The sequence below is a fragment of the Adiantum capillus-veneris genome, chromosome 13 (assembly GCF_014529385.1).
Source record: "Adiantum capillus-veneris isolate H3 chromosome 13, ASM1452938v2, whole genome shotgun sequence".
Taxonomy (NCBI): Eukaryota; Viridiplantae; Streptophyta; class Polypodiopsida; order Polypodiales; family Pteridaceae; genus Adiantum; species Adiantum capillus-veneris.
This window is the reverse complement of record NC_140943.1, coordinates 30,898,372-30,907,143: the sequence shown is the minus strand read 5'-3', so window position 1 is coordinate 30,907,143 and position 8,772 is coordinate 30,898,372. Positions and strand designations below refer to the sequence as shown.

The window sequence follows — 8,772 nt, the reverse complement described above, 5'->3', positions numbered from 1 at the left end:
ATTAGGGTTGCAGGAAAACACACACATCTTGGAGAAGACAAAGGAAGCTCAAGGCACACAACAGAGAGTGTATTACTTAGTGTGCAATGGAAAGATAAGATAGCCCTAGAGTGATGGGTGTATATACAATGCACTGGGCAAAAAGCCTCCTAGTGAGGGAGCTGCCCTGGTGGTCCTAAGTGTGTTCACACTCATCACTACGACATGTATATGGTAACAAGTAGTGATATAGTGTATAAATGAGCGGTTTTTGAAACCATCTTAAGCACAAAAGCTTCAAAGTGGCTTGCAGAATACCCAGTCGATTATCTAAAACATTTTTAGAAATTGTTGCAGCATTCTTAAAACAATTCCATATGAGAAGAAGACCCCACATATGCTGGAGTGCTTGCGGCTCTGCAAACAGAGGAAATTGGATGTGGAAACCCACACGACAAAGTTTCACATGTTACTCCAAAGAGTGAAACAACACGATCGTTATATGAATACTCAATTCCTACTATGTTTGACGATTGTTGAAGAGCCTTCGCACTGCACTGGAAACGGTGTCATCGGAGAAGGTCATGTTAGAAGTGTAGGTGGTTGAAAGATCATTAGGTGTACCTTGGTTAAAGAAGTCCAAGAAATAGTCAGCACACACTGACTCTAAAGAAGACACGAACAATGAATTAGAAGAGAATGATAGCTTGGATGAGGATGAAGATCCTCTTGCACGATTAGCAAAGACCAAGGAAGCCAAAAAGAAGGCCCTGGCGATGACAGGACAGGGGAAGAACTTGGAAGCGAACACCTGAAGATTACATTGCACCAAATGTCAAATTTAGGGTCATGCAATCAGACTGTGCATCAAACTAACTTTGGTGCGACATTTGTTAGATGAAGAATCACAACGCCAGCCAATGCCCATATAATTTGAGGAATATGGAAAATTGGCAAACTCAACAAAATCAATAGACGAGTTAGCCATCCCATGCGGTGCAAGTTCCACACTAATCCCAACAGAAGGAGGCTCAATAAAATTATGCAACCTCTTTGAATCAAGGAGGCCAATTTGGTGGCCGAGCCGGATACAATTGAGGTGCAGGCCGATTCAATTTTTACCCACCCAAACCAAAGCGCATTGCTCCTTTTGTTTGGACTATGATCATTGACGAAGTGAGTGTAAGAAAATTGCGGAATATCAATCATAATTGAAAGAAAGCTCAAAAGAGGAAAGGACCCAGTACAAACATGGTATTCATTGGAATGATGACCATAGAGGAAGAGAAACAGACGAAGAAGGTAAAACTATCAATCCGTAAGTACAAGCAATTACCCTCTCAGAGAAGGAAGTTCACCCAAGTCGGAAGGCGGTTTGACTAACCATTGTTAATTAAATAACATTTCTAAAAGAAGGAGTGAGATGGATGGAGAAAGAGCCGATATTGATGCCACATATTCTTCCCATGAAAGATACAAGGGTTGTCTTGAACCAGTCACAACTTTTCAAAAAAACTGTTGTAGATACTCCAAGGGATTTCAAAACAAGAGAGATTGTGGAAGAAGTAGTATAATTAAAGTAGCACAAACCGGTGAAAAAATGTCCATTGCAAGTAAGTTAAAAAAGGGGATACTGGAGTAACCCACGAGGTGCCGGATGAAGAGCCGATCAAAGCTGTTTTGGAGAAGGAAGCTTGCGAATGGATTATTTCATTTAGATATTTGGAAACAAATGTTGGGGGATATACTATGACTCGTATCGACTTCCAAAAAAAGCTATGTCACAGCAGGAACCACCAAGAACAAACAAAGTCACATCTGAGGATTTTGCTCCTCTGGCAGATGATCGGGCTCCACTCATCACAATGTAGCATCGAGGAAGTAACATAAAAAATGTGCTTATAGATGGAGGATCTGGAATGGATATTATTACATGGGAGATATGTAAGAAATATGGATGGCACGAACTGGAACCAGTTCTATTTTTTGTCTAAATGAAAATTCAATTAATGGTGCAACCTTGAGGTATATTGTGGGGTGAGTGGTGGATCTACAGAGAATAAAAGAAGATTATCAGATGTTGTTGGGTTGACCATGGCTTCAGCAAGCTAAAGTTAAGTAGAATTGCACAAAGTATACTTTTAGTCATACAAAGAGGATCAAGGAAGGTGCATACCCCATACCAACAAGTCAATCATGTTTGAGACAAGACCCAACTATTGCTATCAAGCTAGTGAATATGATGGAAGGATTGAGGAATGAAGAAGAAGTTGAATTTTGAAGGAGAATCAGGATTTGATGTTCATCTGTACGGTGGATGTGGAAACGATTCAAAACTGCTATACGGATGATGTCCCAACCAAGCGATGGTGGATGACAACCAAATTGAGTATCAATAAGGACATTGAGTAGCTAGGTGAAGAGGGCAAAATTGACCCAAAGAAAATGGAGTTGAAGAAGTTGTTATACCAAAAACATGATTTTGAGAAGCAGATGAACAAAGTCTCTCAATTAAAGGAAGATGAAAAGCTATTGACAAAATTCATGGGTGTGTTTGCTTGGGATTATTCGAAAATGAAGGGTCTGGATCTCAAATTCTACCAACATTGTATCACTTTAAAGAAGGATACGATATCTACCAAGCAAGCCATGTATCGTATGAATATAAATTATGCTAAACAAGTAAAAGAGGACCTGAATAGATTGTTGAAGGTGGGATTCATTGTGGAGTGGATTTTGCCAATTGTTGTGGTCCCCAAAAAGAATGTGAAGTTGCGAATCTGTGTCGATTACCACAAGATGAACGAGTATTACCATACACCGAGCAAACTTTACCGAGCAAACCAAAAAACCGAGCGAAACCCATGTGTGTGTATGTGCGTGTGTCAAAAACGTAAACATAGAAAATGACATGTGCAGAAAAAAATGGTGTACTTTTAGTGATGTAAAGCAATGGTGGTTCGGGCCATACCAGTGAATGAAGAACAATATTGCATCATTGCACTACAAAGAGAAAAGAGAATAGTACGACAAAATGTTACCCCTTCAAAAGAAGCACTAGATAAATAAAATCTACAAGTCGCCATTCTAACTTACTCTAAAATATATAATTAGGAAGGGTAAATCAAAATTTTCAAAGGGCTATGGTCTCTCTTCAAGAATGAGCCTTACGACCTTTCCAAGCTAGATGCGGGCCCTCTGACAAGTGCTTGGAATGGAGTGGTTGCAGAGAAGACATATTATAAGCATGGTATTTATATGCATCCTTATTTTGTGTTGTCCTATTGAGAACGACGATCGATGGGAGAAGTGGAACGAACACACCTCGTTCACTGCTCTATACATTACTGCACTAATGTGGGATATTTTAGATTCAACACAGAGGAGATTCACATGCATGATTGGCTGGGGTAAAGCAGACATGAGCTGCATTCTTTCCTTGCCCTTGAATAAACTGAGCATAGCTGCATTCTTTGCTTGCCCTTGAATAAACTGAGCATGGGAAAATAATGACTTTTTCTCGCTAAACGAAGCCTTGCTCCAACTAACTTTGTTGTTTTTTATAGAGTTAGCTTGTAAGAGCCAACGTTCATAGAAAATTGACCTTTAATGTTTTTTTAAAGGAAAAAAGCTAAAAATTGATGGCTAGGCAGGAGGATCAACTTGATGGAAATTGACTAGGATTTTGGTGTAAAAACTGGTAAAAGCACTAAAACCATCACTAACTGGGAGATTACCAATGCTCAATGCTCTTCCTTTTCCCATTGGTTGCTAAAAACATTTTTTGCAAACACTGGCAAGAGCTTCATTTCATAGAAGCAGCCAAAAAACTCTCTCGTTCATCAACACATTTTCGCGGCTTGTGTGCGAACACGCTCATCAATGATAGGGAAAAATCATTTTCTTAAACATACAAAATTCATTTCCTTGAATTTGCTAATATTGACCTATATATAGAGATACTATATATAGCTCAACACGGGTAAGAGGAGATTTGAAAAAAATGGGTTATTTATTCGATTTTTTATACTATTTTTTTCTATTTTCGGGAGGATTTTTCCCTTTTCCCAATTGACAATTTTGAAATGGAAAATGACACCATATTAAGCTGAGACACATTTTTCCAAAACAGTGGCGCTCATAATACGTGAAGAGGGTGAGTTGCATGTTGACTCTCGAGGATCAAGACAAGAGGATTGGACCCCCGTTTGGTGCTAGATACTGTTGGAATAAAATAAAAATATGCCAGCTATCATGCCTCCAGAACCCAAAGGATACGAGCATCCGTTCAAATCACTCATCATCATCCTATTTAACTATCCTATGTATCCACACATAGCATGGCAATCCAATCACGCCTAACCACCTATCTGTGTGTATTGTCTCTCTCTCTCTCTACCTTCTCTCTTCTTCTTCTTCTCTGTGTAAAATACACACACACACACACACACACACACACACACACACTAATGGAATCTCTCATATAATGCACAGTCTCTGTGCCTCTAATAGTGGGAGGCCTCCTGGCCTTTCACTCCCACATGGTATCAATCTCCAAGTACGGGTCTGGGACCTGCAACCTACGTCTGTTGAAGATACCCTGCATGGCACCATGCACAAGGCTTCAACAATCGACATGCTGCACCTGTAGTTTGCATGCAATGAGAGAGCCCTACAATTATTGCCCTCTCGTGGCAATGACGTTACATCCTCTAGCCATGCCCTCTGCGGTGCTGCAAAGCGTGTCCATGAGAAATCCTGTAATGCAGCTCATTCTGGCTGTAATTCTCAAGCGGTCTGGGCCGGATGCCCACCTGCAACCACTGCGCATCATTCTCCTGGTAGAATCCTTGCCATGCTCGAAATATTTTATGCTCCGGACGAAGAGCAGTTGGGCCCCTCTTACCATACCGACAAGCACACCCATGGACGTGATGCCGAACCTGTCTGTTTTGCTGCAGCAATCACATCAACCACATCCAACTCTCTAATTGGCGTTGAGCCTCTGTCTTGCTGCTGTGCATGCAATCATGTAGCCAATGTGGTGTCCCGCTTAAATGCAACCGAGGATGGACGATTCTCACCATTTTGCAACGCCTTGCACTTTGGATACGTGACCATTTGCTTGGCGGATGCAACTCCCTCAACCCTCGCTAATTATGCTGCAAAACCAATGTAGACGCTAATGCTGCTGCCATTAATACTGATGTGACTGAGGCAACCCCTGCGGCCAAGAAAGACGTCATCAACCCTGCTGCAGACAGATCAATTTGCAGCCGCACCATATGTAGACAAGACTGCTGCAACCAATACTGTCGCCATATCCCTCAAATTAAGAGCTTTTGAAGCGAAGAATGCTGCCTTGGGCTTCTGCATTTGCTCCTACAAAACCTGTTGTCCTACATGAACCACAGATGCCGCTATTCTCGCCGATGGTGATGCCAATAGTCCAGACGAAGCATTCATTGCTGCAACCTATGATGAGGTTGCTACTATCAAAACCTTCTTGGACACTCTTGATGAGCATGACGTAGGAGCAATTGATATCTTCAACATCCTGACCTGAGAAACTGTAACAGATGATGATGACAGTGCAACCACCTTGAAAAACCTTGCCGCAGTTGTGACAGACCATGCAAATCCCTGCAACCATGCTCTAGTAGCTCCTGCCAATGTTGATGTTTTCTCTGATGCCATCTTGCAATCAATGCCTGCCATAGATTTGGTGATAGCCAGGTCATTGATGGACGTTGATAAGGATATGGACGAGGCTGAATTTCCGTCCAAATCTATAAATGTTGGATCAGATGTCGCATTTTTACCCTCTCCAATGGCCCTCTCTTGGCAATGTCTCATGCTTGACCAAGCCCAAATTGCTGCAGCTAATTCAGATGGAATGAATACATGTAGGCGCTGCTCCGTTCCTGATGCAAATTTGCCTGCAGATGAATAAGATGAAAATTACTTCAGCTCGAATGATCTGAATTCCGGAGACTTGCCTCCTTCTCCGATATCCAACATAGATGCTGCAAAAGATTACTCATTTTTGAAGTGGAGTCTCTCTCACACACACTATTATGTGTCTCTCCTCTCTCTCTCTCTCTCTCACACACACACACACACACACACACACACACACACACACACACACACACACACACACACACACACACACACACACACACACACACACACACACACACACACACACACACACACACACACACACAATATTATGGCGAGACTAAGTAGAGGGTTGGAGCGAACTTATTCGAGCATTATTATGGCGGAACTAAGCAAAGGGTTGGAGCAGGTGTGGGCAATAGGCAAAGGGCGGCTACGTAGGTTGACAGAGGCAACAGTTGACCTTGACAACGACGGCCGTCACTCATTCGTCTCTCTCTCTCTCTCTCTCTCTCTAAAAACTCAACTCCTGCAAAAAGCGCGCGTCGATCTCTCTCTCTCTCTCTCTCTCTCTCTCTAAAAACTCAACTCCTGCAAAAAGCGCGCGTCGGCGCGCGCTCTTTGAGAAAGTTGTGTTTTGAGAGAGAGAGAGAGAGAGAGAGAGAGAGAGAGAGAGAGAGAGAGAGAGAGAGAGAGAGAGAGAGAGAGAGAGAGAGAGAGAGAGAGAGAGAGAGAGAGAGAGAGAGAGAGAGAGAGAGAGAGAGAGAGAGAGAGAGAGAGAGAGAGAGAGAGAGAGAGGGCCTCTCTTTCTTCTGCCGAAGCTTGTGATCGCCATCGCTATCGCCATAGCCACAACAACTCGGTCGAGCTCTGTCCTTCGAGCGTCTCGTTTGCCATGGCTAATGCTGCCTCTGGTATCGCTGTTGATGATGAATGCAAGCTTAAGTTTATGGAGCTGAAAAGTAAAAGAACGCACCGCTATATTGTTTACAAGATTGATGACAAGGTGAACAAGATTGTGGTAAAGAAACTGGCGGGACCTGATGAGAGTTACAATCAATTCATTGCATCTCTTCTTGAGAAAGATTGCAGATATGCCATTTATGACTATGACTTTGTAACAGAGGACAACTGTCAGAAGAGCAAGATTTTCTTTGTTGCATGGTCTCCTGATGTCTCTCGTGTGAGGACTAGGATGCTCTATGCCAGCTCCAAGGATCGCTTTAAGCGGGAGCTGGATCTGACTTACAAAATCCAGGCTACTGATGCAACCGAGATTGAAATAGGCAACATCAAGGACTGGGCTTATTGAGGTCTTTGCAATTTTTCACAGGGGTCTTCATGCCACGTGATTTTCTGATGTATCTTTGTATAGATCTATTCTGTCTTTTCAATCGAGTACTGCAGTAGGATTCACTTGTATTAAGTCATCAGCTTGGGGTTTTGCAGCATTGGGCTCCAAGTTTCAAGCTTTGAACCTTGTGTTATTTTTTCGGACTGCTCTGCAAATTCATTTACCCTTATATCTTACTAGATATCAATTTGATGTGGTGAAAGACGTTATTGTATCAAAAAAAAAGAGAGAGAGAGAGAGACTTCCTGGTTCGAGACTAGGCCGGAGGCCGCCATGACGACTTGGTTGAAGAAGAACAGGAAGAAGAGGGGTCATGTTAGTGCAGGCCATGGAAGAATTGGCAAGCTGCACAAAAAGCATGCCGGAGGTCATGGTAATGCAGGAGGTATGCACCACCATCGCATTCTGTTTGACAAATATTACCCTGGGTACTTCGGGCTACTTCCACAAGACAATGAACAAGTGCCACTGTCCCATTAATGTGAATGTGGATTGTCTGCTCTGGAAGGAAAGGGGCCCTTGCTGGAAGTCACACAGTTCGGGTACTTCAAGGTGCTAGGTAATTAAGGGCGATGCTCCCCCCACTCCTCTGGTTGTTAAAGCCAAATTCTTCTCTAAGCTTGCAGAGAAGAAGTTCAAAGAGTTTGGTGGTGCCGTCCTTCTCAATGCTTGAGGTCAGATCTTCCCTTCTATTAACGTGTAGGCGGATGACGAGGTTTTTTTTGCTTCTCAATAAATGATTTTTGTATGAGGACTTGCAGAGATGGATTTTGATGTATTAGCGATGATTGAATGTAGCCAAATTTCCCTTTATTAAAATAAAAAGAAGAGAGAGAGAGAGAGAGAGAGAGAGAGAGAGAGAGAGAGAGAGAGAGAGAGAGAGAGAGAGAGAGAGAGAGAGATCCACGAGGAAGAGGAAGCAGAAGCAGTTGCGGCATAAGCAATCATGACGGTAAGTGCCGCAACGGTGGATGTAACAAGCATGAAAGAGACCACACCAACCCCATCATGTGCTCCAATTGTGGGCGACGTGTGCAAGGTTGTCAAGCGGTTTGCTGTAGGGAACATTGTTGAATAAGTTGCTGTGCAAGATGTGCAGGATGCTTGCGTTTATGATGGGTACACACTTCCCAAGATTTACGTCAAAATGCAGTATTGTGTTTCATGTGCAAATCACTCTCAAGTTGTCCGTGTGAGATCCCGCACAACAAGAAGAGTTATGTTCGAGAGCCACCACAAAGGTTTAGACACAAGGAGGATATGGAGAACCAGGATCAGCATACCAATGTTCCTGCTGCTAGAAAGTAGAGAGGTGTCTAGTTAGTGCATAAGTCAGGAGAGGAAGAAGGCTCATGAATTACACACACACCCAAACTCTTCATCTTTGTTCTCATCGAAAGATGGGTCGAGGTGATTGTGAAGGCATTGCATAAGAGGTGATTAATGCCAAGCTGTTGCATGCAAGTGGTGATTATCGTTCATGTCGACAATACCTTATGATCTTTATTACCTCTCCCACCTTTGGTCACAAAGTC

General features: G+C 42.8%; 2 pseudogenes; both read left to right on the top strand.

Moving 5' to 3' along the window:
* Positions 1–6,683: 6,683 nt before the first annotated feature.
* On the top strand, positions 6,684–7,219 carry LOC147443759 (actin-depolymerizing factor 7 pseudogene; annotated as a pseudogene).
* Positions 7,220–7,510: 291 nt separating this feature from the next.
* Positions 7,511–7,910, top strand: LOC147443758 (uncharacterized; annotated as a pseudogene).
* Positions 7,911–8,772: the final 862 nt, after the last annotated feature.